The sequence below is a fragment of the Euprymna scolopes genome, chromosome 34 (assembly GCF_053919585.1).
Source record: "Euprymna scolopes isolate OS-2025 chromosome 34, ASM5391958v1, whole genome shotgun sequence".
Lineage (NCBI taxonomy): Eukaryota > Metazoa > Mollusca > Cephalopoda > Sepiida > Sepiolidae > Euprymna > Euprymna scolopes.
This window is the reverse complement of record NC_136515.1, coordinates 32,069,710-32,091,943: the sequence shown is the minus strand read 5'-3', so window position 1 is coordinate 32,091,943 and position 22,234 is coordinate 32,069,710. Positions and strand designations below refer to the sequence as shown.

The 22,234-nt window shown below is 39.9% G+C and overlaps 1 protein-coding gene across 2 annotated transcripts in view; it reads left to right on the top strand.

Annotated features, from left to right (window-relative positions):
- The window catches only part of LOC145259163 (GTP-binding protein 8-like), a 244,887-nt gene that overhangs the window by 116,228 nt on the left and 106,425 nt on the right, over window positions 1-22,234 (top strand). Inside the window, exon 1 of one of the 2 annotated variants that reach the window (XM_080116891.1) lies at window positions 8,074-8,283. The exons of the other annotated variant lie outside the window; for it this stretch is intronic. The gene's annotated coding sequence lies outside the window, so the exon portion shown is untranslated. Of the gene's footprint in view, window positions 1-8,073; window positions 8,284-22,234 lie in introns of those variants that run through there. 2 annotated transcript variants of the gene reach the window in all.

Genomic DNA, 22,234 nt, shown 5'->3' with positions numbered 1-22,234 from the left:
TAAAAATTTACCGTTTTTAAATTTCTTTTTAAATGACGATTTTTTTTTTTTTTTTTTAAATAGCATTTGCGGATGGGTAAAAAACGAAAAAAATAACTAAACCATTTACTGACAATTTCTCGGTATCTTGATTTTGATAACATTTATTTGGTAAAAATATTGGTAAAAAAAGTCGTCATTTAAAAAGAAATTTAAGAACAAATGTCTGTTAAAATGAGACATTATTAATAAATGTTTAGTAATTTTTCTTTTAATATTCATAAAGATTAAAACTTTTTTTCAAAATAAATAATGTGACAAATAATCGTTTAGTTACTATGATAACGTCAGTAAATAAAAATGTTACGTGCGCTTGCGTCAGGAAGGGAGCGACGCGTGTTTTTTTATGCTGGTCGCCATGGAACTCAACGCACAAGGAGTACCGAACAATCAAGCAAAGATTCTGAGACGGATGGATAAATCAAATACAAAATTTATTTATTTATTTTTTTAAATTGTAAATGAATGAAAAGAGAAGATAAGAAAGTTTCTTCTTGGTCGAAAGTCTCTTCCTGTGACTGAAATAATTCAATGTTTTTCCATGTAATGAAAAAGTCAGTTCCTCAACTGAGGTATAAAAAGATCTACATGTGATGAAGTAGTCTTGCGACTGAATTAATTGAATGTTTTTTTTTATGTATTGAAATAATCAAGAAAAGTCCTTCGACTGAATTAATTGAATGTTCTAAAGGGGACAAGTAAGAGTTCTTGGTTAGAAATACTCTTTTTACAAAGAATTAAAGGTCCACTGCTTACTTAGCGGAGAGATAGAAAAGGGTAACAATGAAAAGTCCATTAGGGTTGCAAGTCCGTATCCACGTGGAGGAATTAATTGTCGTGGCGCGTGCGTGTTTAACATCCAAAACGCGGACGGTTGATGTTTACGCCATGGTGCTCAAAGGTCGACTACTACTAATGCCCTTTTTATACTTCTCCGACCGGCTCCAGGGAGGCCTTCAGAAAAAACATTTTTTAAAATTGTTTTCCTTGTAATCCGATTGGATGAAAAGAATAACATTCTTATGACGTAAGATGCTTTAAATGACGTCCGCACGAACAACTGAAATTTCGTTTAAGAACCACCGAATTTGCGTGGGTGGGAAAAGAGAATGTACGCGCAGCTGGGTTTTACTGTTGAGGCAGCGCACCATTATTTTGTTTTTGAGTAGTGTATGAGCCTTTTTCAAGTCTCACACAAAAACACACATTCACATTTCAAGCTATGTCATATACATACGCGCACACAAACATACGCGCCCACATCACACATGTACACATATTCACGTTCGCGTACATACACTCACATTCACGTGTATAGACACACACGCTAACGCACACATATGTACTCACACACGCGCACACGAACGCACACATGGACGACGTCACTTCCGCTTTCTAAGCAAATGACCACCGGAAACGAGTATAAAACAAAGAGACAAGCTGTTTCTAACCCTTTTAGGACTAACTCTCGACCAGAGAGGTTGGGCTAACCAGCCGCTTCCCGAAAGGGAGGCGCACGCTCACGCGCGTCAATACCCCTGCAACTATGTATGGGGCACGAGCTAACAGACCGTATGTACACATTCCCACTCTTTCTCTCTCTATCTACTACTGGTCCCTGAGAACACCTTCGCGTAGCTGACTACTAACTGACGTCAACTCTCATATCCTCTTCTTTGTCTACACGCTGGACTATCATTCTCATTTTCATTACAACACTCATTTCTCTTCCCACACGTGAACAAACGATAGTGACCCGAACTTGAGATGAACACACATTTCCTTTTCTTGCTACAACAGCAGTTGTGCAATGAACATTAGTTATATATGCGCGGACATGAACACATGTTATAACTAAAACGTTCACTCTTTCAACAGCAAATAAACGACGTTTATCTTATCCATCAATTGAGTCTTTGTTTCCTTCAATTCCATTCGTTTCATTATTTTCTTGTGGCGAGCTAGGGTATTATACCCTGGTCCACTATAGTAGATTCGACGCGCATGCGTCGGGGCTACGATATGTGTACCTATTCTGTACTTTCACCTAACAACAAAAAGTGGTATCGTAAAACTTTAAACTTGAAAGTACTATTTAAAAATAGCGCGGATCAATAAGCACCAAATAACATTTCACTATGTTTCGATCTATGACATTCCATGGGAGGTACGTGAAGCGGGGTGCTCGCTGGGCAAAAACAACGAGCATCTCACTTATGATTAATTTTTCAAAACATTTATACGAAAGTAAACATCTGGAAAAATCAATTAAAAACAAACAAATCATCAGACTTAGCTCTTTGTAATAGATGTGAATTTATTTGCCTGGAATTTCTCACTCGTGTTATTTTTTAGTCCGAAAATAAAGAAAAGAAATCCTTCTTGACCGGTTCAATGTTTTTTGACGTCACATTGGAAATTAATTTTTTTAGGAAATGCGTCGAGTAAGGAGCTGAAGGAAAGATAAGAATGTTTTTCTTTCTTTTTGTGTATTGTTTCATCAATGGGAAATCAGCACAAGTATGTTGCGGCTGTTGCGCACAAGCGACGGAGCGTGACAGTAACGCGTCTTAACTTCTCGGGTGCCGAGCAAAAAAGAGGTCGAGAGAGTTCTTGAATTTGGCGCCAAGCCTTTTTTTTGGAGCTCTCCGGAAACGGTGAAATGTTCAAATGTCCTGACAAAATAAATTCCCGGGTAGACGCTACATACCCCCCTACTAGACAGTATGTCGAACAAAAGAAAGTGGAAAAGTCACTGGGTATACACAGCAAATCGATCAGGACGTTGCACTAATCTGCCCGATTTGGTAGAAGTTGTACTTACTGGTGAATCGCAGTTTCCGTTCTGAACTGCAGTGTTTTGTGTCCGTTTGCGTGCTAGCACATCGTCATCCAGAATAGCTTTCTTCAGGCGATCAACACTGACTGAATCTCGTCTTCCGTCAATGTCGATAACGAAAAACTTTGAGTAGCGTTTCAATACCTTAAAGGGACCAGAATACGGTGTTTGCAGTCGAGCTGTGCCTCCATCGTTCCGAACAAACACATGAGTCCACGATTGTATGTCTTTGGGGACGTGAGTGCGTGTGTTCTGTGTTCTCGGGGCAACGTTAAAAGGTTTCGCCAAGTATTCCCTCACACGAGAGGTATAACTTGTTGGGTCAGGCATGCGTGTAAGAGTGGTCGGTGCGACCATCTGTCCAGGAAGAGTCAGCGTTGTTCTGTAAATCATTTCGGCAGGCGTAAAGCCAATATCTGCTTTTATGGTGGATCTGATGCCTAATAGAATGAAGGGGAGGTACTCTGTCCACCTGTTAGGGTCGGAATGTGCTCTAATAGCTGCTTTCAACTGACGGTGCAGACGCTCGATCATGCCGTTTGCCGCCGGGTGGTACGAGGTAGTCCTTATGTGTTTAATTCCCAGTAGGCGAGACAACTCAGAAAAAAGATAGGAATCGAATTGTCTGCCCCTATCGGTTGTGATGGTGTGAGGCACACCATAACGCGATATCCAATGTGTAACCAGGGCTCGGGCAACAGTTTCTGCGGAAATATCTGCGATGGGGATGGCTTCAGGCCATCTAGAGAATCTGTCGATGCAAGTCAATAAGTATGTGCAGTTTCTCGAATGTGGGAGTGGACCCACTAAATCTATGTGAACGTGTTGAAATCGTGCCTCAGGGGTTGCGAAGGTAGCAAGGGGACTTTTAATATGCCTCTGTACTTTCGATTTCTGGCAAGGGACGCAACTCTTGGTCCATTCGCGAACGTCTCGGTTAATGGCTGTCCAGATGAAACGAGAAGTCACCAGCTTCTGCGTGGAATGAATGCCAGGATGTGACAAGTTGTGTAATTGAAAGAAGACAGCTCGCCTATGCTTAAGGGGTACATAGGGGCGTTCATGACCGTTCGAAACATCGCACCATATTGTCTCGTTGGAACAAGGTACTGGGACTTGCTTGAAAGTTAGATTTTTGGAGTGATGTAAACGATTTAGTTCTTCGTCATCCCGTTGGTCGATGGCGATCTGGTGAAGGTCGATTCCGTTAATCGCTTGAATGGCATCGATGTGCATTCTCGACAATGCATCTGCAACTACGTTCTCCTTCCCTCTGATATACTTGATATCCGCAGTAAATTGTGATATGAAATCCAAATGGCGAGCTTCCCTGGGTGAGTGTTTTCCGGGCTTGGCAAGCAAAGCATGCGATAACGGTTTGTGATCCGTAAAAAGCGTGAAAGTGGATCCTTCCAACATATAACGAAAGTGTTTAACTGCGCAGTATGCGGCCAAAAGTTCCCTGCTGAAGGTGCTGTATTTGGTTTCAGCGTGCTGAAGACGCCTTGAGAAAAAAGCTAGTGGTTGCCAAGTATTATCCACTAATTGTTGCAGTACACCTCCAATGCCAACGTCGGATGCATCGACGGATAAAGCTAGGGGTGCATCTGGACGGGGAAAAACCAACATTGTCGCTTCTGTTATTGCCTGCTTGACCCTATTGAAGGAACGTAATTCCGTTTCGCTTAATGTAATCGTCTCATTTTTTTTGTTTTTATTTCTGAGTACGTCGGTTAATGGCTGAGCGATTTCAGCACAATGGGGCACGAAACGTCGATAGAAATTAATTAAACCGAGGAACTCTCGAAGTTTACGAAGTGAAGTGGGAGCTTGGTAATCGACTATAGATTGTACTTTCTCTGGAAGGGGACGAATACCTTCTTTGTTGATTAAATGACCGAGAAACGAAAGTGAGAAAACTCCAAACTCACATTTTTGGGGGTTAATAATAACGCCATAATCTGTCAATCTGTGAAATAACTGCTGCAGATGCTGTAAGTGTTCACGTTCTGATGCACTTGCCACGAGGAGATCGTCAATATATGCATAGACGAACGGTAGTCCTCGCAAAACTGCGTCGATAAAACGTTGAAAAGATTGCCCTGCATTACGTAATCCAAAGGGCATGCGCAAAAATTCGAAAAGGCCGAATGGAGTTGTGATCGCGGTCTTAGAAACATCCTCTGGGTGTACGCGCGAACAAGGTCGATTTTGGAGAACACTGTTTTTCCGTGAAGTGAGTTAGAAAAGTCTTGCAAATGCGGAATAGGGTAATTGCCCTGAGTAGTGCGACTGTTAAGTGCGCGGTAATCCCCACAAGGGCGCTATTCGTCGGCTGATTTTTTTGGCACCATGTGGAGTGTCGATGACCAGTTGCTATTAGAGGGTCGAATAATGCCTAAATCCAACATGTGCTGAAATTCTTGTTTAGCTGCCCTTAAACGATCGGGTTTAAGTCTGCGCGGGCGCGCGCTTACAGGCGGTCCCCTTGTTTGGATATGATGAGTGACATCGTGTTTAACTTTGTCACCGTTAAATATAGGACGCGTTAATTCCGGGAAACCTCGCAGCAAATCTGTATACGGATCCGTGGTGTCTTTACGTATAACTGGGCTGATCTCGGTCGACCCACTAAATATGCCTTGCACGGAACGTCCAGTGTTGTTATCAATGAGTTTGCCGCGTTTGACATCTACAAGGATGCCGAAATGGTGCAGAAAATCCGCCCCTAAAATCGGAACGGGTAGCTTTGCGACGATGAAGACCCAACGTAGTGCGCGCTGTAATCCAAGATTTAATGTTATCGATGTCTCTCCATAAGTAGGAATGGAGGAGTGGTTCACTGCGTGTAGAAATATATTTGATTGAGGACGCTTCTCTTTCACAAACTTCTTAGGGATGATACTGACTTCCGGTATCAACGAGAAATCGTATACCAGTGGTTCTATCAGTCACGTACAGGGTGCGACGAATGTTGTTCTTGCCAGGAGTGTCTGCCGCTCCTACTGTCTGGCCTGGGCGTTTTCCCGAGAGACGTTTCTTCGTATATGAACATGGCTGGTGGCATCGGTAAGCTCTTTCACCGAAACGCGCGTGGTACTTGCAGAGCCCACCGCTGTTCTGAGTGCTGCTAAATCACCGGAGACGGACTCGCTCAGTGGGGTGCTTATGCATTTTTGGTTTGAGCTGGAGGTCACGTAACTGTTCACTCAGATCGTGAATCATTTGAGCCTGTCGCTCTAGTTCCTCACGTATATCCGTGGAGGGGTTTGCGACGTTAGGCGGGGCATCGTTAGAGTTGGGCGTGTGAACTGGGGCTATGGAAACGGTCACGTCCATAATTTTGTCGGCTAATTCCGCTAGCTCCTCGATGGTTGTGGAGTCATTCGAAGAGGCGAGTATCATTTGAATACTCGATGGCAGTCTATTAACGAAAAGTTGTTTAAGTATGTCCGGCGGTAGAACGCTTTCGCTCATTAATTGTTTCATCCGCCTCAGTAATTGGGATGGTTTTCGGTCGCCGAGTTCCTCTTCTACGAGAAGTTGATGAAGGCGTTTCTGCGGTGAATCGGTTGTCCTCCGAATCAATTCCGATTTGAAATAATCGTAGCTGATCGATCCAGGGGGTGCCATTATCAAGTCGCGAACCTCCGCCATTACTTCATGCGTTAATGCGGCCACCACGTAGTTGAATTTCGTCACATCGCCCAGAATCCTTTGCGTGTAGAACTGGGCCTCTACGTGTGCGAACCATAATGTTGGATCGTGCGTCCAAAAAGGAGGAATCCTCAAAATAGCCTGAGTAGCCGTCGTTGAAGGAAGCGCCTCACTGTCCATCGTGGGGAACGCGTTGAAGAGAACGATGATCGCAGAAAATCTCTGTGAGATCCTTTATGCCTAGAAAAACCGATGCGCCGCTAAGGTCGACATGTACGTCGTTTCGGTGTGCGCGTAGTCGCTGAGAATTTTCCCTTGTGTGATTACAGGTAATATCCACATTTCCTTGCGTGTTCTGCCAAAGTCTGACGAAGAAGAGGGGTCACCAGTGAAGCGGGGTGCTCGCTGGGCAAAAACAACGAGCATCTCACTTACGATTAATTTTTCAAAACATTTATACGAAAGTAAACATCTGGAAAAATCAATTAAAAACAAACAAATCATCAGACTTAGCTCTTTGTAATAGATGTGAATTTATTTGCCTGGAATTTCTCACTCGTGTTATTTTTTAGTCCGAAAATAAAGAAAAGAAATTCTTCTTGACCGGTTCAATGTTTTTTGACGTCACATTGGAAATTAATTTTTTTAGGAAATGCGTCGAGTAAGGAGCTGAAGGAAAGATAAGAATGTTTTTCTTTCTTTTTGTGTATTGTTTCATCAATGGGAAATCAGCACAAGTATGTTGCGGCTGTTGCGCACAAGCGACGGAGCGTGACAGTAACGCGTCTTAACTTCTCGGGTGCCGAGCAAAAAAGAGGTCGAGAGAGTTCTTGAATTTGGCGCCAAGCCTTTTTTTGTCTTTTTTTTGGAGCTCTCCGGAAACGGTGAAATGTTCAAATGTCCTGACAAAATAAATTCCCGGGTAGACGCTACAGTACGTATTCGCTAAAGCTTTTTGTTTATCGCCACAAGTGCTAATTTTGAATTTCACCAATTTTCTTTTAAAAAACAATTCAAACATTGGGGGAGGCAATGAGGCACTTAAACCATTAAAAAACACTAACGGTAACATAAGTGCGTAAGCACCAAATTTTTGTTTTGTTTTGCTTTGCTTTCATTTTGTTTGTTTGTTAAATCCGGCAAAAAAAAAAAAAAAGAAAAAAAAAAGGAAAGTAAAGTTAAAAAAAAAAATTCACCAATTTTCCTGTTAATAATTACATAAACTCCGGCAAAAAAAGAAAAAAAATATCCATCCAAAAAAACACACGCAAAAATTCGTTCCTTGTAAAAATAATGATGTCTCCCTCAATCAAACAACGTTCAACATCGGGGCCGATGCGTATTTCGCTAGTAGGGTCGCACTCGTGTACATCGGCCAGAAAATGTTTTGGAAATATATATTTATTTTTTTCTTTTAAATTTTCAAAGGTTTTGTAAATATATTCTTTAAAATCTTGCTCGCGAACATTCGACCATGTCTGCTATTTGACATGTCTACAAACAACCACCGGCAATGTCAAGGTCGAACAACCGGTGTCACTTGAAAAGTTCGCAATGATCAGAAAAAGGCCTAATTTGAAGCAAGGCCAAACTGCTTTTAAAAAAAGGCCAAATTCGCGAAATTTGGCCTTAAAAAAGCCAACCTCGCAACCTTGAACCGGTGTCCACACTCGACGGCGAAAACATCGGATTGGAGGAAAGCTTTCGCATTTCCTAACTACAGCAAGTTTGGAAAATTTATTGTAGGAGTGAGTTAATATTAATTTTTTTCATTAATTTATTCACTAAACATGCTTTACTTTTTCCTGGGAGATCTAAAACAAGAAAATTGCTAACATATTTTGATAACATTTGACCGCTTATTATTATAATAATAATCCGGATGTTTTAGATGTATCAGAATCTTTTGGGAATTTTTGACACCCCTAACAGAAAACTACGAATAAAATATAAAAAACTCGTAATTTCTCTTTTTTAAAGTGGGTTGTTTATTTTCTGTATGGAAAGTAAACTATTAAAGTTGTTTAAAAAATAGAAATATTATTTTTTATTTTTTAAAAAACAGTGTCTACAAAGTGCCGGTGCGCGTTCAACCAGACATTTTTTTTTTTAATGTATGAAATCAATTGAATTTTACGAGGGAAATTTTTAAAAAAAATTTTAAAGTTTAAAAATCTATCAAAATTTTTCTATTGGTTCAATTTTTACGATATTTTCAGGGCAATGTGAAATTTTATGCTCTTTCCAATAAACCAAATATAATATTTTAGACAAACGTTTTTTTTTAATTAACCCCCCCCCAATTTTGAAATGTCTGTTAAAATTTAAATAATTAATTTACTCACCAAAGTTTTATATATCACAAATTGAAGATAAAAGATCAATAAATAAAATATCCTAAATTATTCTAATTTAAAACAATAAAAAAAGAAGTGGTTTTGAAAATTTACCTGTAAAGTCCAAGTTTTTTTCTAAACCACCTTGATTTATTTATTTATTTTAAATGAAAGCTCATGTTATGCTTATATCGTCAAGTAAATATCGGACGGTGATGACAATTTTTTCTGTTTCATTCAATGTTTTCTTCTTTTTTTTTTTAGATATTTAAAAAAAAGATTCACTCGATAAAGTAGAAATAAAATATAATAATTAAAAACTCGTATATTTCATTAAGAGAATTAAAAAAAAAAAATCAGTCTACTGGGTTTTTTGTTTAACGGCAAAAACTTATAAGTGAATGTGTGCTTTTTATCATATACGGAGGCCCCAAAATACTAATTTTGGTTAACAGCACGCAATAAAGAGATATTAATTATGGCATTTATAAGTCACCGTAAGATGATCGCAAAAAAATCAGATTTGTCTCCATTTATTTGAACAGTAAAAAAAATCTGAGTTCACGTTTTTTTTTGGAATCCTTGTTTTTAAACAAGGATTCCAAAAAAAACATGAACTCAGATTTTTTAAGTATTTTATTTAAAAAGGATATGGAATATAAGTATAAATATGGATAAATTCTGAACAATGGAAGTACATATTGAATAGAATTTTTTATAGGTAAGTGATTTTTGGAATTTATATATATTTTTATAATTGAAGTAAAATTTTGTTGATTTTTCTTTAAATCTTTTTTAAAGAAAACCGATTTAAAAAAACATATCACATAATTTGCTATTAAATTTATTTTTTTTAAATTTGGTCTTTGCTCCTTTTATTGAAAAAAAAATTAGGGTTTGAATTACATTTTTCAAGTAGTTATAATCTTCGAAAGATAAGTTGATTTATTCAAGTTCATATACGGCATTTTTAATGACCGCTTCTGATACACCTACTGGTGCTTATACAGAATTTGATGCACATATGCAGTTTAGGTTGTAAAGATGGCCTCTAACCCTTGCATGCCTAAAAGCTTTTAAGATTACACCGTTGCGTTATATACCAACACGTTATTGTATTTGTGATCAAATGAAGACTTTCCATTAAAAAGTTGATTTTTAGAAATCTCAAAAAAAAAAAAAAATCGCTAGATTTTCAACTTTTGCCGTCTGAAATTTTAAAAAAAACGCTAATTTGAAACAAAAAAAAAATCCCCAAAAAAGAACTTCCTACTCTGCATAAAAATATTATGATTATACAAAATATTCCGTGTTTTCTCACTATATAGTTTTGGAATTATATTGAGGCGGTTAACTCTCCAGACGGCTTCCAAATTTTATCAGCTAGTTTTATCTATTTTTCGGAGAGGGTACATTTTGTTTTGCACGAAACACATCATAAAATGAAGCAGTGTTTATAATAGAGTTAAGTTGAAGTAGGTATTTATTTGCTTTCCCAGGAAAGCAAATGAGACACAAGGTTGTTTTCTTAAGGGGGGGGGGAGACCAGCTCCCCCCAAATAAATATGTCCAAATAAATAGCAATTGTCTGATATGAAGGGTTTGTTGTGGGACTGTCCGCCCAGGGACAGTCGACCCAACAACTAACAAGGTAGACACAAGCAAAAATAAACGGCAAAAAAGCAAAGAAGAATGACAGACATGGGTTCGTCTTTTATTTGTAAAGGAAGCAAAAAAAATCATATGATCAGGATGCTGGTTGTCTGGAAAGTCGTATGTCACTAGAGGCTAAGGACTGGAGGTCTGGAACGGGAACTCTAGACGTAGTGTGGTTTGAGGTTGCTTGCTGGGTCTGGGCTGGACGTCAGGGTGATCTGGAACGGTTGGTGGACACTGAAAACGTGGGGTCAGTGTTTAGGTACGGGCGACGGGCACTGAGAACGCAGGGTCGGTGCTTAGGAATAGAGGAAAGATGGACACTGAGAATGTAGGGTCAGTGTTAAGAAACAGATGAAGGGGTGACACTGAAAACGTAGGACCAGTGTTAAGGAACGGATGAACTATCGACACTGAGAACATAAGACCAGTGTTTAGGAACAGACGAAAGATGGACACTGAGAACTTAGGGTCAGTGTCAAGGAACGGACAGTTGGTAGGGATCAAGGTGCAGGTGAGGTTGCAGGTTAGAGAAACAAGGTGCAGGCGAGGTTGCAGACAGGAGGAGCCAAGTGCAGAAGAAGTTGCAGGCCGGAGGAGCAAGGTGCAGGCGGCGTTGGAAGCCGCTGGAGACTGGAAGCCGCAGGAGTGAGCAGAAGCCGTTGGAGTGAAGTGAAGTTTGCTGCTGGTGGGTCTCAAGAGGCAAGCAGTAGTGGATCGCATTAGTAGTAGAAAAACTTATTAACCCTGATAAAGACTGTTTGAACTGCTGCTGGGAATCCTTCGACTGGTGGATTCGGTTGACATGACTGGTAGTGTCAATCGCACTTCGGGAACCTCCACCTGCTCCCAGGCTGATCTGTTTATTTACTGCTTGGCCCTGGCATTATCTACTGCCAGAGCCTCATTTGGGGTCCAACTCACTTAGCCACAAGACCAGTAGGGGGAAGTGGGGGTTAAGGGTCATGCTTACTAAAGCTAGGTCTTTCAAAGACTTTATTAAGATTCCTACACTAAGACGCTGTCACCATAATACCATGGCGTTTATCTACTTAAAATGTCCCTGGCATATGTGTTGGATTTATGTACAAACTCTAAAAAATACAAAAACAATTATATACAAATAACAAAACAAAAATATTATATACAAACAAAAAGTCTTTTTTTTTTATTTAATATATATAGGATGAGATGATGGGGAGGTGGGCAAACTAGAATACACCCAAAAAGAAAGAAAAAGAAAACAAACAAAATGCCTATGAGGGTGGAGTAGTAAGAAGTCTTCCCAACCTAATTCTAAGTATGGAGTGCCCACTGTTTTCCGACTCAAAGTCGAAAACAAGCAGGTTGTTCCCTAGTGGCGAGTGGGGGACTTAGGGGCGATACTTCAAAAACAAATTTGATGGGGATGGGTAACGTAGGGAATGGACGGCATCTTCCAAAATAAATATACATATACGGACAACAGACCAGGGACAAAACAAAGGGTGGACTGGGCATCTTTGGAAGCTCTCCTAGCGGCGATGAAAAAATAAAATCTGGGACAGGATCAACTTTCATACTTGCCCTAGTCTAGCACCTAATAAAGTATTTTCCACTCGCAGTGGTTAAAAGCCTAACTATCCTAACTAATATATCTTTGCTCGGGGCTGGGCTTTGTAGAACCTTAACACCGCCTGACCAATACCACTAGGGTGGGAAAACAAACCTAAACCTAGCACCTTGTCGGATGCACAAACTAGTGTTGTGCACCCATATCCTATCAAAGTCTATTTGATGTAATCTTTTTCAATCACATCTGATCTTTACTTTAAGCTGATGCTTGAAGTAAACGCCCAGACCCCAATCCGTAACCATGTTAAGACGTGTAACCCACGTCACTAACCTAGCTACTGCTAGGATCGCAAGAAACACCAGCCGTTTCTCCCCAGTAAACTACGGGTCCATGTTGTCAATGACGTATGCCAAATCAAGTGGCACCAACCACTTGGGGTTGATGCGAGCTGTTACTTCTCTGACTTACTCCCAGAGCCTCCGAACTCTGCTGCAAAGGAAAAAAATGTGATCTCTCGTTTCATCTTTGTCATCATAGCAGCGCGGGCAGAAGGGAACCTATTCATCCCTGTTGCAGTTCTTTGCAAGCACGCCAAAAAGTGGCAGTGCATTCCAGACAAGGCTCTATGTCAAAGAAAATTCTGATTATTTAAGTAGCTTCTGGCCGGTGCCCAATTCCACTGAGAGAGAACCTCCTCCCTCGACACGTGTAGCCGCTCAACCAGCAGATCCTTTGTGGTCCCCACCACTAAATCCCGATATAGCCTCCTCCTAGGCCGTGCAAGGTCACTGGACCCTGGCAATACCCTAAGGGTGGCCCGGCATTCGGTGAAGAACAGCGACTCCCCACCCGGTGTACGACGACCTTCAGCGGTGAGGTCAGGTACGAGCCGAGGAAAAGCAGCCTTGACTACAGGGACCCACGTATGTTCTTCAAGTAGAGTCCGACTCAGGAACGCCAACCTTTCGGCGTGTTGATAACACTCCACATGGGGCATTCCCAAGCCACCCTCGCTAAGTTTCTGTGTACAGATTTGTCTATGAATATACAGCTTTTTCCCTTTGAAAAGGAGTTGCTCCAAAACCTTTAAGTGCAGACAGAGGAAGTACTGACATCTGGTAAAGGATCAAAGGAAAGACGTAAGTTGCGCATGCCTCTTCAGTGAATCCAAGTTCCAACCGATGATTCGACCTTTGTCTGTACTTTCGACCAATTTTTGTCCAGCTGGAGTCCCAGTCCAAACCACACTCCGAGGATCTGTACCGGGCCGGAATTTTTTATCCGACTCCGACACCTTAAGTCCAATGAATTTCTTTTTTTACATGGTTTTCCTGTATGGTTTTACCAGTTTTATTTTTATTACATTTTCTAACCAAACAAGGCGCATTGCCACTTTGAAGTAGGGGACTACTATCAAGGATCTAAGTTTCCAGGGTACTATGTAGGGAGTTTAGCAGCAAGATGTCTGTTTACATTACACCACTTGAAGTTTTGCGTTTCAGTACAGTTGGGGAAGCACATCTAAAACCGTATACAACCAAGTTCTATCTGATTCTCTTTCCTCTGATCTTGAGCAAGTGGTACAATGGGGAAAGAGATGCCTTGTTACTTTTAATGCATCTAAAACCAAGCTTTTATCTTTACATCATCATCAACACTCTGATCCCCATCTGGCATCAATTGAAATGAATGGCTCTCGTATTGGGCAGGCCTCATGTTTTTACAAGCTTCTGGCCTTTACTCCTGATCTTAAATACATACATTAAATCCGTTGCCAAGGCTGCTGGAAAAATGGTGGGATCTTTCTATCGATCCAGTAGATATCTCACTGGTGATGCAATTCTCTATCTATATCTGGGGTACGTCCAAGGATGGAGTACTGTTACCACATTTGGACAGGAGCTGCTAGAAAGGACTTATCCTGCCTTGATAGAGTTCAAAATAGACTCGTAGCCTCGTAGGAGATGTCCTTTTCTCTTTCCTGCAACCTCTTTCTCACAGAAGAGATGTTGCGAGTTTGTCTCTGATTTATCATTATTTTCATGGCAAGTGCTCAGCTGAGCTCCAATCTATGGTTCTCTCTCGCCAAACTTTCATAAGAAACATTCGTCTAGTAGAAAACACTATCACTAATTTCCCTCACTCTTTATCTGTGCCTAAACCTAAACGTAGATTCCATGAGCAAAGCTTCTTTCTTAGAACTGCACGTCTATAGAATTGTCTTCCTTGTCTTGTCTTCTTGTTTTCCAGCTGACTACAATATGGTTGTCTTCAAGTCTAATGTAAACAAGTTTTTGATGAGCTGTTATATATAAGTTAACAAATTTACCGAATTTCTATTACTAACGATTGCTATATTGTCCAATTTCTACTGAACCCTTTAACCCTTATCCTCGAGTGGCCTCTTGACCTTGATAAGTGGTGCGGTTATTCCAGCCCAATTCATCCAGCCCCGACACACCTCCTCTTGGATATTTTCATATTTACACCATACAAACTTTGGGTTAAAACTAAGAGAAATCTGCAATTTCAGCCCAGTTGGATTTGAGGAACATATTTTTTTTCACAGTCGGTTTCGGCCTGGAAATCAAAATTTGCTATGTCATGACGTAGAATTTTCGACACCCAGCGTTTTACAAAATTTCCATTTTTGTTGCAAAAAATAATGCTTTGGAGCTAAAAATTCACACAGACAAGGTTTTGAGAGCAAGGAATCCAAAAATCATGGTTAAAAAGATGGTAAATGAGAGGAAGTACCTTATTTTTACCATTTTAGGTGATGTCGCAGCACTTTTTTAGAGCTTGTTGGGGACAATATTTTGTTGAGAAAAAAACATAACTATGCCAGACTTCTCCTTTGGAAAGTGACTTTGGGTTGGAAATTAGAAAAATCAAATAAAACCTTTCGGCATATTTGACATTTCCAGACACTAAAGCCTCAAAATTGGCATTTTTATAAAAATTTAAGGAATTTTTTGATGAATTTGGCAACAATTTAATCTTAAGCCATGATCAATATCTAGAGCTGAAAAAGGACTTGGATCGACCCATTAGAGCCCATTTTCATGATAAAATGTCGAATTACATCATATAAAAGGATATGGACTCCTACTTCACAGTCAAAATGAACAAAAAATAGTCGAAAATAAAAGACTTTGATGCATAATCTAGTTTATCGTAAGAAAATATGTCAAATAAATATAAAACAGACATTTGTTATAACTCCAACTATCGACTTGATCTGTCAAAATAGTTCCGAGTCTTATTTTTCTGCGCCTCAGTGATGAAATATGTTCTACCATTCACTGAAATACTTGGGGTCTGCATTCTCATAACGGCCTTGCTCAGTGGAATATAGCCTCGATCCCTATTAGTTGGCCAGTGGAATTGATGTGATGGTCCATGTGGATGCAGGAACTTGCAAGTAAGATCTTTCTCTTCCCTGTTGACACTCTCAATCAATGCTAACCATCAAAAATGCAAGTAATGTAGTCATTGCATTTGAGAAACTCCAGTTTTATCTAGCGGCGCAGGCATGTCCAGGAAAGAATGGTCGATAAAGATCGTTGTGTCAGCACTCAATTGCTTGCCCTGAATAGTAAACTGAGAAGTTGGTTTTGTTGAGACACTTGTAGTCTGTCTAAACTGTACGAACGAACTGACTAAACCAAGATGGCCGACTCCTATTTGTATCACCACAAGCAAGGGAGGTAACCATGTAACTGAAGCAAGGGAGGTAACCAATGTCTACATTAACATTGCTGCTGTCCTCAAGTGAATAATTTATTTCTGATTTAACAAGTCCCTTGGAAGCTCAGACGAAGCTCCTGCCTTGGTCAAACAATCAGAGACCTGATCACAACCCTTGATCCATTCTATCTGTATCTCCCCTCTACTCTTCATTTCCTTCAGCCTTGCTACATCTATTCTCAATCGTCGATCGCTTACCAGATTGTTGGAATTCAATGTCTCCACAAGTGATGCATTATCTGTCTTGCAGAGAACGTCTGGCAATTTAGATAACTGAAATACCTCTTGTATCATAACCGCAGTCAAAACACCAGCATCAGCTCCCTCATTCAGAGCAAGAGTCTCTGAGGCCAATGGGCTTTTTGTCACTCTGTCCAATTTCTTTGACGCCCAACACATGGGGGCCATTTTGTCAGTACTTCCTCCAATAAAGACAACAAAACCACCCTGTGAAGATCCATCTTCCAGACTGGCATAAGAGGCATCAGTATAACACAAAATGTGTAAATCTGAGGGCTTTCCCAATTTTGGAAATGTTATAGAACCCTTCTTGGATTTCAATTTTGATAAGGCTTTATTCGCCTCAAATAAGGCTTTTACTTTGGGATGCTTTCCAGTGTTGCTCATTTTACACACATCAAAAGCTATATCAGGGCGTGTTTGAGTTGAAACCCACATCATCTGACCTGCAAGTCTCTTCAACTCATGCTTTTCTTCTTCATTCAGTTCATCATTTTTCCTCAGTATCCTCCCTTTGCTTATTTCTATTGGAGATATGGAAGATACATATAGATCTTGTTCTACAGTGATCCCATTTTCCTGTTGATTAACATTCAGTCCAACATATTTGAATGTTCCACTTTCATGAGATCCCACCTTAAATTTTTCTTTCAATGTTGCAATCACATCCCTTTCAAACTCTGTGTTTCCACAGAAAACAAAATCATCCACGTGCATAGCAAGAATTCCAGTCAAATTTCCTTTAATATCATGCCACAAAAACAATGCATTATCATAAGCACTTGCTACTCCTTTTAATTCAATCAAAGCCTGAGTAACTCTCTTGTACCATGCCCGTGGAGCATCATTCAATCCATAGATGCATCTTTTTAATTTCCACACTTGAGATTTAGGACAAACATCAGATGGTGGCCTCAGGTACACATCTCTCTCTAAAATACCACCTTGCAAAAAGGCTGAGGTAAAATCTATGGTCTGCAGCATCCAATTCTTTATTGATGCGGTTAGCATGACCATTCGCATAGCTTCACGGCTACATGTTGGGGAGTCCGTTTTCAGATTACTATTTTCTTCATGGCCTCGTGCTACAAGGCGAGCTTTCATTGTTTTCTGATTATCCTTGAATTTTTCAGTAATCACCCATCTTGTGGATATTGTTTTTTGACCTGTGTATGGCACACATTCAAATACTTCATAGGTGTTCATGTTTTTTATTTCTTTATGCTTGGCATCCATTACAGCTTTCGACTGCTCTTGTTCAGCGGTGAGCAGGACTACATTTTCCTGTTCAGTATATTGGGGCACTTCTCTCCAATGATCAATATGATTCCAGTTGATACAAACTTGATCCTCGTTTTCATCCTCAGGTTCTATATTGATCCAATGACTATATTTGCCAGTTGATTTAGGCTGTACTGACATAACCTTTCCTTTCTTCCACTCCTCACTTCCATTTATTTTATAAGTTATGGTCTTATTTCGGCCAGGTTTTTCAGTCTTATCTCTTAAACTGGTAGAACTATCAACAACTTCTTCTCTGTCTATATCTTCACTTTCTACCACTTGATTCTGCAACTCCTCAACTGAAAGGTATTCATTCTTCCCTTCTGTAGTGTTTCCCAGCATTTCAGCTTTTTTTGTTCTTTTTTCGTTGTTTTTATTCACTTTCATCAATTGGCACGGATGCATCCTATAAAATGCTCCGCCATGTCTGATTAAGACAAACTGGCCTTCTCTGCCTAACACTTTTGCTGGACCACGCCATCCTTTAAAACCCTGCCTCCGATAATAGATTTGGTCTCCGGTAACATAATCTTCATCAGCATAAGTTCTGACATTAGACCTGAGAGCTCTCCTAATTCTCTCACTGGACTCAGCTTCCAAAAAGTTTCTCCTTGCACTATGGAGAGCATTTAAATTTTTTCTCACCATGTCACTTGTAGTAGAGGACTCCATAGCAGGTAACTGGTCTGTCAGAATTGAGGGTGTATTTACATTGAAACCGAATACAAGTTCATTTGGACTGTGTCCAGAGTAATTGAGGAGGGCATTTTTTGCACAAATAGCCCATGCCAAGGCAATTTCAGGTTCACACTTCTCATCGTCAATTGTTTTTTTCATTGCCTCAGCAACTATCAAATTATGACGTTCTACAGTACCGTTGCTGAATGGACTTTCTGCGGCAGTAGTACAGGTCTCTATGTTGAGTTTTTCATTCATCTGTCTATAGTGTTCGTTGTTGAATTCACCCCCATTATCACTCAGAAAACGAACAGGAGATCCGAAATAGGTAATCCACATCATAAAGATGTTTTTGATGATCTCCTCCTTCTTCTTTGTTTTGATCAATGTTGCCGCTGAATACCTGGTAGCGGCATCAATGAGATGTAGTATCCACACCTCATTGTGGATGAACTCTTTCAAATCCATGCAAACTGTGTGATTAAATCTATTGCCAAGAGGCAATCCCACAACCGGTCGCAGTGGAGCTTTTTTAAATCTAAGGCAAATTTGACAGTTTTCACAAACCTCCTCAATCGCCTTTATAAATTCCTTGTCATTGAATTTGCCACTTTTTTTAACCAAGGAAACAAGTTTTTCCTTCGAGGCATGAGCAAACTGTCGATGAAGTTTTTCTGCTTTTTTTTTTTTTTCTGTGAAAGAACACTGACCAAAATTCTGAACATGTAATACAATGTTCTTAGTACCACTATGATCCAACAACTTATTTGTTAAGGGGAGACAATAGTGCCCTGAAGTTGTGGTCTTTAGTTCAATACATTTATCAAAAATCCAGCACATATCTTTCCGGAAATCTAGCACTATTCCTGCTGTCTTCATTGATTTGTGACTTAATAGAAGAGGCAAGTCGTTTTTCACAATATCTGCTTCGATATAAACTCTTATACCTCCGAGTGTAACCGGAAATTTAGCAACTTTAATTGCTGTGACAGCCACTCCATCACCAAAACAAAAACTCCGGTCTGAGTTCGTATACTTCACTAGTTGCAGGTCACTTTCATTTAAAGTATCTAAATAAACATCAAGCCACACTTCGCCAGCCAGTGTGCGAGTACAAGCAGAATCCAAGACTGCCATTCCAAATGTTTCCTTTACAAGATTTGAGATTTTTTCATTTGTACTGTTCAAATAAATATTTTCTTGAATGAACAACGTAATGTGTATTTGTTCTGTCGCTTCCGTAAACCTGGGCGTATTTCTAGGACACTCTCTAATTAGATGGTTCGGAGACTGACATTTGTAACACAACAACACGTTTCCACTTCGGTCACATGGATTAGATTGTCCTCGACGAAAACGCCTTTTGTTGTTACCCGGTTTAGAATAATTATAGTTGACGATTTCGGGCTCTGATTTCACTGCCGGTACATTTTCATCACGATAAATGTCACCAAATACTTTCTTTATCGATTCCTTCATGTTTTGATACGTCAAAACAGAACACATTGTCCGCGCTAATTTTTCGTTCTCTTCCGATATGTTAACCGCGTTCAAAACAAGAAAAGCTTGCACTCCTTCTGGTAGAATAATGTAGAATTTTTTTAATCTTTGGTACAAAAACTCATAACGAACAAGAAAGTCATTTATACTGGTACCTGACGGTCTTTTATAAGTGTAAAATTCCTTAAAAGTCATGTAAGCGCGCGTGTGTTCATCCTTTAAATATATGTCATCCAGTTTCTTTATTAAGATCTTCAAGCCATCTCGTCCGCCGATGTCACTTGTTGGCAATTCACGGACACATTCTCTAATATTCGGTGGTAGCGTCAAAAACACTGCTGGCCCTTTTTTTTCCTCAGAAAGATCCGTGAACAATGACCACATTTCAACGTCTTGTTTCCAGTTCTCGTAAACATCCTCCCCCTCCAACAATGGAGGTTGTTTGTTCGAAGTTGCCATATCCGATATCCGATCTGTCTAGTGCTACAGACAAGCTGTACAAAAAAAATTTTTTTTTTTTTTTTTTTTTTTTTTTCGTTTTGTCGCACACAGAGGGATATCTCTGCTACCATTTGTTGAGACACTTGTAGTCTGTCTAAACTGTACGAACGAACTGACTAAACCAAGATGGCCGACTCCTATTTATATCACCACAAGCAAGGGAGGTAACCATGTAACTGAAGCAAGGGAGGTAACCAATGTCTACATTAACAGGTTTGAAATAGTGACAGTTCCTTGTACCAGGCACAGTATCTCCCAGTTTATATCTCATTTGAAGTTTCTCTTGAACTGAAACCATGTCTTCTTTGTCGATCTTTAGAAACATGATACCAGTGATCGATGATCTGCAAAAGTCTGCAACAGCATGAAAGGTGAGTATTTGGTCTTTTATTGGCCTTTGCAAGCTGGCACGGAGAACTTTGCGTTTGACAACCCCACCAATTCCATCACAGGGTGATTTGCCATTGGTTAGTTGTAAAAAATGCCCAAGTTGCATCAATTCCAAAATCTGATGAGTGATGGCAAAGGTTAAGAAATGCTTTAAAGTTTTTATATTGGCCAGCGCAGCCATCGCTGAAGTACTCTACACTCTTGATCCAGGGAAATTTCTCTTTGATGTACAACATCACTATCCTTTGCAGTTCATGCACAAAACAGATGTCATGCTCAAGGTCATCTGAAATGATGCATAATGAGATCTGTCAAAGTTTCCCATTGTTATCTTTGTAATAAATTACCACTGGATGCATGGTACACTGGTCTTTGTTCCAGTGATATCCCTGGATCTCAACTTGCACCATGTAGTGATAATTTTCCGCTAAGTCCAGGAGAATGATGCATTCAGTCTCAGTTATTTCTTTTTCTTTTTTTTAGATACTGAGCTTGGCTCTTTGTTGTGAAGGAATGGGTTGTTAGATTATCAACACTGTATACCAACATCTCTATGAAGTCATCTACATCAGCCATCTGTGTCCATAGCATTGCCCTATCCACACTCTCCCACTGACTATCACACCTCACCGTCAATTTCCAATTCAGTAAATTTATCTCTGATATACTTCTCTAGAGCAGGGAAGCCTGGGCATTTAGGACAATGTGGACCATACATTCAAGACTATTGGTCTCGCAAACTACCAAGGCCATCAAATCTTTGTAAGTGATATTAAAATTGGGACTTTCAGTTGGTACATTAATTTCTGGATTCTTCAGCTTTCCTTCTGAGCTGAGTCTTGACAGCTGAAACAAAGCAGCCAACAAGCAATTTGCTGTTTTGATGCTGGGTGCAAACACAAACTGAATGAGAACCTGATGTCAAGACGGTGACATGCCATTTTGGACGGAACTCACAGAACTTTGAAAGACCTATTTTGTGTTCAGGATACCTTTCTTTGTAAAGCTCCTTAAGATTGCATAATAGCAGCCGTTTCTGGACATAAACTTTATTACCAATGCTCACAAAATCTTTTCCTCTATGCATTAACCATGAAAATTCATCATCCTCATAGAAAGCCAAGACAGAATTGATAACCTCTTTTGAGAGACCTCTCCCCTTCTTCTGTGGCAATGAAAGAATACCTTGATCATTTTTCAGTTGCCGTGCTTCATGGACTATATAAATATTCAGAGACATTGAAATATTCAGACACCTCTTTTCGAGACCAACTTTCCGGAGCTAAAGTCATCATCTGGATCCTCTCACTGGTTTTCATTTCTTTATTCTCAAGTTTGGCCTTCATTGCATCCAACAAACGATCATCATCCTTTGCCTTTGCCACTAAATCCGTTTGATTCGTTTGGCTGCTAATAAGGCTTCCTAATTCAGGGCTAGAGATGTTAAGGACTTTGGCAGCTGCCTCTACTTGCATTTCATAGTTTCTTTCTAATTTCTCTCTGACAATATTGATTTTTGTGCACTTCTGCATTCTACCAGTCTTTATAGGGGATATATCAAACATTATTAGACTGTCATTCAGTTTCTCTCTCTTTTGCTCAATTTGTGACTTATTTTCAAGGTCTTGATTGTCACTTTCTTCTGTTCCACTTGAATCTTCTAACTTCTTAGCAGCTGCTTCACAGTGACGGCAAAGCTTCCAGCCAGGAACAACATGATAGCCCTTCTGCTTTAGCATCTCAGCCATGTCTAACTCGATAGCACAATCACCCTCTACCTTCTTTTTGTGCTTCAAAATGATGTTGCAG